The following is an 8,846-nucleotide window of genomic DNA, read 5'->3' on the forward strand; positions in this document are numbered from 1 at the left end:
GGAGTTGCTGGAGGGAGATCCTCACTACAGCCTCTCCATTGTAGTCACCTCAGCACTGAGCCGTCAAGTGGAGGCTCCAGTGAGATCCTCACTACAGCCCCTCCATTGTAGTCACCTCAGCACTGAGCCGTCTAGTGGAGTTGCTGGAGGGAGATCCTCACTACAGCCCCTCCATTGTAGTCACCTCAGCACTGAGCCGTCTAGAGTGGAGTTGCTGGAGGGAGATCCTCACTACAGCCCCTCCATTGCAGTCACCTCAGCACTGAACCGTCTAGTGGAGGCTCCGGTGAGATCCTCACTACAGCCCCTCCATTGTATTCACCTCAGCACTGAGCCGTCTAGTGGAGTTGCTGGAGGGAGATCCTCACTACAGCCCCTCCATTGTAGTCACCTCTGCAGTGAGTCGTCTAGAGTGGAGTTGCTGGAGGGAGATCCTCACTACAGCCCCTCCATTGTAGTCACCTCAGCACTGAGCCGTCTAGAGTGGAGTTGCTGGAGGGAGATCCTCACTACAGCCTCTCCATTGTAGTCACCTCAGCAGTGAGTCGACTAGAGTGGAGTTGCAGGAGTGAGATCCTCACTACCACCTCTCCATTGTAGTCACCTCAGCACTGAACCGTCTAGAGTGGAGTTGCTGGAGGGAGATCCTCACTACAGCCCCTCCATTGTAGTCACCTCAGCACTGAACCGTCTAGAGTGGAGTTGCTGGAGGGAGATCCTCACTACAGTCCCTCCATGGTAGTCACCTCAGCAGTGAGCCGTCTAGAGTGGAGTTGCTGGAGGGAGATCCTCACTACAGCCTCTCCATTGTAGTCACCCCAGCAGTGAGAAGTCTAGAGTGGAGTTGCTGGAGGGAGATCCTCACTACAGCCCCTCCATTGTAGTCACCTCAGCACTGAGCCGTCTAGAGTGGAATTGCTGGAGGGAGATCCTCACTACAGCCCCTCCATTGTAGTCACTTCAGCACTGAGCCGTCAAGTGGAGGCTCCGGTGAGATCCTCACTACAGCCCCTCCATTGTAGTCACCTCAGCACTGAGCCGTCTAGTGGAGTTGCTGGAGGGAGATCCTCACTACAGCCCCTCCATTGTAGTCACCTCAGCACTGAGCCGTCTAGAGTGGAGTTGCTGGAGGGAGATCCTCACTACAGCCCCTCCATTGTAGTCACCTCAGCAGTGAGTCGTCTAGAGTGGAGTTGCTGGAGGGAGATCCTCACTACAGCCCCTCCATTGTAGTTACCTCAGCAATGAACCGTCTAGAGTGGAGTTGCTGGAGGGAGATCCTCACTACAGCCCCTCCATTGTAGTCACCTCAGCACTGAGCCGTCTAGAGTGGAGATTCTGGAGGGAGATCCTCACTACAGCCCCTCCATTGTAGTCACCACAGGACTGAGCCGTCTAGAGTGGAGTTGCTGGAGGGAGATCCTCACTACCGCCCCTCCATTGTAGTCAACACAGCACTGAGCCGTCTAGAGTGGAGTTGCTGGAGGGAGATCCTCACTACAGCCCCTCCATTGTAGTCACCTCAGCACTGAGCCGTCTTGTGGAGGCTCCGGTGAGATCCTCACTACAGCCCCTCCATTGTAGTCACCTCAGCAGTGAGTCTAGAGTGGAGTAGCTGGAGGGAGATCCTCACTACAGCCTCTCCATTGTAGTCACCTCAGCACTGAACCGTCTAGAGTGGAGTTGCTGGAGGGAGATCCTCACTACAGCCCCTCCATTGCAGTCACCTCAGCACTGAACCGTCTAGAGTGGAGTTGCTGGAGGGAGATCCTCACTACAGCCCCTCCATTGTAGTCACCTCAGCAGTGAGCCGTCTAGAGTGGAGTTGCTGGAGGGAGATCCTCACTACAGCCCCTCCATTGTAGTCACCTCAGCACTGAACCGTCTAGAGTGGAGTTGCTGGAGGGAGATCCTCACTACAGCCCCTCCATTGTAGTCACCTCAGCACTGAGCCGTCTTGTGGAGGCTCCGGTGAGATCCTCACTACAGCCCCTCCATTGTAGTCACCTAAGCAGTGAGTCTAGAGTGGAGTTGCTGGAGGGAGATCCTCACTACAGCCCCTCCATTGTAGTCACCTCAGCACTGAACCGTCTAGAGTGGAGTTGCTGAAGGGAGAGCCTCACTACAGCCCCTTCATTGTAGTCACCTCAGCACTGAACCGTCTAGAGTGGAGTTGCTGGAGGGAGATCCTCACTACAGCCCCTCCATTGTAGTCACCTCAGCACTGAACCGTCTAGAGTGGAGTTGCTGGAGGGAGATCCTCACTAAAGCCCCTCCATTGCAGTCACCTCAGCACTGAACCGTCTAGAGTGGAGTTGCTGGAGGGAGATCCTCACTACAGCCCCTCCATTGTAGTCACCTCAGCAGTGAGTCATCTAGAGTGGAGTTGCTGGAGGGAGATCCTCACTACAGCCCCTCCATTGTAGTCACCTCAGCACTGAGCCGTCTAGAGTGGAGTTGCTGGAGGGAGATCCTCACTACAGCCCCTCCATTGTAGTCACCTCAGCACTGAACCGTCTAGAGTGGAGTTGCTGGAGGGAGATCCTCACTACAGCCCCTCCATTGTAGTCACCTCAGCACTGAACCGTCTAGAGTGGAGTTGCTGGAGGGAGATCCTCACTACAGCCCCTCCATTGTAGTCACCTCAGCACTGAGCCGTCTAGAGTGGAGTTTCTGGAGGGAGATCCTCACTACAGCCCCTCCATTGTAGTCACCTCAGCAGTGAGTCTAGAGTGGAGTTGCTGGAGGGAGATCCTCACTACAGCCCCTCCATTGTAGTCACCACAGCACTGAGCCGTCTTGAGTGGAGTTGCTGGAGGGAGATCCTCACTACAGCCCCTCCATTGTAGTCACCTCAGCACTGAGCCGTCTTGTGGAGGCTCCGGTGAGATCCTCACTACAGCCCCTCCATTGTAGTCACCTAAGCAGTGAGTCTAGAGTGGAGTTGCTGGAGGGAGATCCTCACTACAGCCCCTCCATTGTAGTCACCTCAGCACTGAACCGTCTAGAGTGGAGTTGCTGGAGGGAGATCCTCACTACAGCCCCTTCATTGTAGTCACCTCAGCACTGAACCGTCTAGAGTGGAGTTGCTGGAGGGAGATCCTCACTACAGCCCCTCCATTGTAGTCACCTCAGCACTGAACTGTCTAGAGTGGAGTTGCTGGAGGGAGATACTCACTACAGCCCCTCCATTGTAGTCACCTCAGCACTGAACCGTCTAGAGTGGAGTTGCTGGAGGGAGATCCTCACTAAAGCCCCTCCACTGTAGTCACCTCAGCACTGAACCGTCTAGAGTGGAGTTGCTGGAGGGAGATCCTCACTACAGCCCCTCCATTGTAGTCACCTCAGCACTGAACCGTCTAGAGTGGAGTTGCTGGAGGGAGATCCTCACTACAGCCCCTCCATTGTAGTCACCACAGCACTGAGCCATCTAGAGTGGAGTTGCTGGAGGGAGATCCTCACTACAGGCCCTCCATTGTAGTCACCACAGGACTGAGCCGTCTAGAGTGGAGTTGCTGGAGGGAGATCCTCACTTCAGCCCCTCCATTGTAGTCACCTCAGCACTGAGCCATCTAGTGGAGGCTCCGGTGAGATCCTCACTACAGCCCCTCCATTGTAGTCACCTCAGCACTGAACCGTCTAGAGTGGAGTTGCTGGAGGGAGATTCTCACTACAGCCCCTCCATTGTAGTCACCTCAGCACTGAACCGTCTAGAGTGGAGTTGCTGGAGGGAGATCCTCACTACAGCCCCTCCATTGTAGTCACCTCAGCAATGAGCCGTCTTGTGGAGGCTCCGGTGAGATCCTCACTACAGCCCCTCCATTGTAGTCACCTCAGCACTGAGCCGTCTAGTGTAGTTGCTGGAGGGAGATCCTCACTACAGCCCCTCCATTGTAGTCACCTCAGCACTGAGCCGTCTAGAGTGGAGTTGCTGGAGGGAGATCCTCACTACAGCCTCTCCATTGTAGTCACCTCAGCAGTGAGTCGTCTAGAGTGGAGTTGCTGGAGGGAGATCCTCACTACAGCCTCTCCATTGTAGTCACCTCAGCATTGAACCGTCTAGAATGGAGTTGCTGGAGGGAGATCCTCACTACAGCCCCTCCATTGTAGTCACCTCAGCACTGAACCGTCTAGAGTGGAGTTGCTGGAGGGAGATCTTCACTACAGCCCCTCCATTGTAGTCACCTCAGCAGTGAGCCGTCTAGAGTGGAGTTGCTGGAGGGAGATCCTCAGTACAGCCCCTCCATTGTAGTCACCTCAGCACTGAGCCATCTAGAGTGGAGTTGCTGGAGGGAGATCCTCACTACAGCCCCTCCATTGTAGTCACCTCAGCACTGAGCCGTCTAGTGGAGGCTCCGGTGAGATCCTCACTACAGCCCCTCCATTGTAGTCACCTCAGCACTGAGCCGTCTAGTGGAGTTGCTGGAGGGAGATCCTCATTACAGCCCCTCCATTGTAGTCACCTCAGCAGTGAGTCGTCTAGAGTGGAGTTGCTGGAGGGAGATCCTCACTACAGCCCCTCCATTGTAGTCACCTCAGCACTGAGCCGTCTAGAGTGGAGTTGCTGGAGGGAGATCCTCACTATAGCCTCTCCATTGTAGTCACCTCAGCAGTGAGTCGTCTAGAGTGGAGTTGCAGGAGGGAGATCCTCATTACAGCCTCTCCATTGTAGTCACCTCAGCACAGAACCGTCTAGAGTGGAGTTGCTGGAGGGAGATCCTCACTACAGCCCCTCCATTGTAGTCACCTCAGCACTGAGCCGTCTAGAGTGGAGTTGCTGGAGGGAGATCCTCACTACAGCCCCTCCATTGTAGTCACCTCAGCACTGAGCCGTCTAGTGGAGGCTCCGGTGAGATCCTCACTACAGCCCCTCCATTGTATTCACCTCAGCACTGAGCCGTCTAGTGGAGTTGCTGGAGGGAGATCCTCACTACAGCCCCTCCATTGTAGTCACCTCTGCAGTGAGTCGTCTAGAGTGGAGTTGCTGGAGGGAGATCCTCACTACAGCCCCTCCATTGTAGTCACCTCAGCACTGAGCCGTCTAGAGTGGAGTTCCTGGAGGGAGATCCTCACTACAGCCTCTCCATTGTGGTCACCTCAGCAGTGAGTCGTCTAGAGTGGAGTTGCAGGAGGGAGATCCTCACTACAGCCTCTCCATTGTAGTCACCTCAGCACTGAACCGTCTAGAGTGGAGTTGCTGGAGGGAGATCCTCACTACAGCCCCTCCATTGTAGTCACCTCAGCACTGAACCGTCTAGAGTGGAGTTGCTGGAGGGAGATCCTCACTACAGTCCCTCCATGGTAGTCACCTCAGCAGTGAGCCGTCTAGAGTGGAGTTGCTGGAGGGAGATCCTCACTACAGCCTCTCCATTGTAGTCACCCCAGCAGTGAGAAGTCTAGAGTGGAGTTGCTGGAGGGAGATCCTCACTACAGCCCCTCCATTGTAGTCACCTCAGCACTGAGCCGTCAAGTGAAGGCTCCGGTGAGATCCTCACTACAGCCCCTCCATTGTAGTCACCTCAGCACTGAGCCGTCTAGTGGAGTGCCTGGAGGGAGATCCTCACTACAGCCCCTCCATTGTAGTCACCTCAGCACTGAGCCGTCTAGAGTGGAGTTGCTGGAGGGAGATCCTCACTACAGCCCCTCCATTGTAGTCACCTCAGCAGTGAGTCGTCTAGAGTGGAGTTGCTGGAGGGAGATCCTCACTACAGCCCCTCCATTGTAGTTACCTCAGCACTGAACCGTCTAGAGTGGAGTTGCTGGAGGGCGATCCTCACTACAGCCCCTCCATTGTAGTCACCTCAGCAGTGAGCCGTCTAGAGTGGAGTTTCTGGAGGGAGATCCTCACTACAGCCCCTCCATTGTAGTCACCACATGACTGAGCCGTCTAGAGTGGAGTTGCTGGAGGGAGATCCTCACTACCGCCCCTCCATTGTAGTCACCACAGCACTGAGCCATCTAGAGTGGAGTTGCTGGAGGGAGATCCTTACTACAGCCCCTCCATTGTAGTCACCTCAGCACTGAGCCGTCTTGTGGAGGCTCCGGTGAGATCCTCACTACAGCCCCTCCATTGTAGTCACCTCAGCAGTGAGTCTAGAGTGGAGTAGCTGGAGGGAGATCCTCACTACAGCCTCTCCATTGTAGTCACCTCAGCACTGAACCGTCTAGAGTGGAGTTGCTGGAGGGAGATCCTCACTACAGCCCCTCCATTGCAGTCACCTCAGCACTGAACCATCTAGAGTGGAGTTGCTGGATGGAGATCCTCACTACAGCCCCTCCATTGTAGTCACCTCAGCAGTGAGCCGTCTAGAGTGGAGTTGCTGGAGGGAGATCCTCACTACAGCCCCTCCATTGTAGTCACCTCAGCACTGAACTGTCTAGAGTGGAGTTGCTGGAGGGAGATCCTCACTACAGCCCCTCCATTGTAGTCACCTCAGCACTGAGCCGTCTTGTGGAGGCTCCGGTGAGATCCTCACTACAGCCCCTCCATTGTAGTCACCTAAGCAGTGAGTCTAGAGTGGAGTTGCTGGAGGGAGATCCTCACTACAGCCCCTCCATTGTAGTCACCTCAGCACTGAACCGTCTAGAGTGGAGTTGCTGGAGGGAGATCCTCACTACAGCCCCTTCATTGTAGTCACCTCAGCACTGAACCGTCTAGAGTGGAGTTGCTGGAGGGAGATCCTCACTACAGCCCCTCCATTGTAGTCACCTCAGCACTGAACCGTCTAGAGTGGAGTTGCTGGAGGGAGATCCTCACTTAAGCCCCTCCACTGTAGTCACCTCAGCACTGAACCGTCTAGAGTGGAGTTGCTGGAGGGAGATCCTCACTACAGCCCCTCCATTGTAGTCACCTCAGCAGTGAGTCATCTAGAGTGGAGTTGCTGGAGGGAGATCCTCACTACAGCCCCTCCATTGTAGTCACCTCAGCACTGAGCCGTCTAGAGTGGAGTTGCTGGAGGGAGATCCTCACTACAGCCCCTCCATTGTAGTCACCTCAGCACTGAACCGTCTAGAGTGGAGTTGCTGGAGGGAGATCCTCACTACAGCCCCTCCATTGTAGTCACCTCAGCACTGAACCGTCTAGAGTGGAGTTGCTGGAGGGAGATCCTCACTACAGCCCCTCCATTGTAGTCACCTCAGCACTGAACCGTCTAGAGTGGAGTTGCTGGAGGGAGATCCTCACTACAGCCCCTCCATTGTAGTCACCTCAGCACTGAGCCGTCTAGAGTGGAGTTTCTGGAGGGAGATCCTCACTACAGCCCCTCCATTGTAGTCACCTCAGCAGTGAGTCTAGAGTGGAGTTGCTGGAGGGAGATCCTCACTACAGCCCCTCCATTGTAGTCACCACAGCACTGAGCCGTCTAGAGTGGAGTTGCTGGAGGGAGATCCTCACTACAGCCCCTCCATTGTAGTCACCTCAGCACTGAGCCGTCTTGTGGAGGCTCCGGTGAGATCCTCACTACAGCCCCTCCATTGTAGTCACCTAAGCAGTGAGTCTAGAGTGGAGTTGCTGGAGGGAGATCCTCACTACAGCCCCTCCATTGTAGTCACCTCAGCACTGAACCGTCTAGAGTGGAGTTGCTGGAGGGAGATCCTCACTAAAGCCCCTTCATTGTAGTCACCTCAGCACTGAACCGTCTAGAGTGGAGTTGCTGGAGGGAGATCCTCACTACAGCCCCTCCATTGTAGTCACCTCAGCACTGAACCGTCTAGAGTGGAGTTGCTGGAGGGAGATCCTCACTAAAGCCCCTCCACTGTAGTCACCTCAGCACTGAACCGTCTAGAGTGGAGTTGCTGGAGGGAGATCCTCACTACAGCCCCTCCATTGTAGTCACCTCAGCACTGAACCGTCTAGAGTGGAGTTGCTGGAGGGAGATCCTCACTACAGCCCCTCCATTGTAGTCACCACAGCACTGAGCCATCTAGAGTGGAGTTGCTGGAGGGAGATCCTCACTACAGCCCCTCCATTGTAGTCACCACAGGACTGAGCCGTCTAGAGTGGAGTTGCTGGAGGGAGATCCTCACTACAGCCCCTCCATTGTAGTCACCTCAGCACTGAGCCATCTAGTGGAGGCTCCGGTGAGATCCTCACTACAGCCCCTCCATTGTAGTCACCTCAGCACTGAACCGTCTAGAGTGGAGTTGCTGGAGGGAGATCCTCACTACAGCCCCTCCATTGTAGTCACCTCAGCACTGAACCGTCTAGAGTGGAGTTGCTGGAGGGAGATCCTCACTACAGCCCCTCCATTGTAGTCACCTCAGCACTGAGCCGTCTTGTGGAGGCTCCGGTGTGATCCTCACTACAGCCCCTCCATTGTAGTCACCCAAGCAGTGAGTCTAGAGTGGAGTTGCTGGAGGGAGATCCTCACTACAGCCCCTCCATTGTAGTCACCTCAGCACTGAATCGTCTAGAGTGGAGTTGCTGGAGGGAGATCCTCACTACAGCCCCTTCATTGTAGTCACCTCAGCACTGAACCGTCTAGAGTGGAGTTGCTGGAGGGAGATCCTCACTACAGCCCCTCCATTGTAGTCACCTCAGCACTGAACCGTCTAGAGTGGAGTTGCTGGAGGGAGATCCTCACTACAGCCCCTCCATTGTAGTGACCTCAGCACTGAACCGTCTAGAGTGGAGTTGCTGGAGGGAGATCCTCACTACAGCCCCTCCATTGTAGTCACCTCAGCACTGAACCGTCTAGAGTGGAGTTGCTGGAGGGAGATCCTCACTACAGCCCCTCCATTGTAGTCACCTCAGCACTGAACCGTCTAGAGTGGAGTTGCTGGAGGGAGATCCTCACTACAGCCCCTCCATTGTAGTCACCACAGCACTGAGCCATCTAGAGTGGAGT

Source organism: Phyllobates terribilis, unplaced genomic scaffold, assembly GCF_046119375.1.
Source record: "Phyllobates terribilis strain yellow unplaced genomic scaffold, ASM4611937v1 Scaffold_5__5_contigs__length_657084704, whole genome shotgun sequence".
Taxonomy (NCBI): Eukaryota; Metazoa; Chordata; class Amphibia; order Anura; family Dendrobatidae; genus Phyllobates; species Phyllobates terribilis.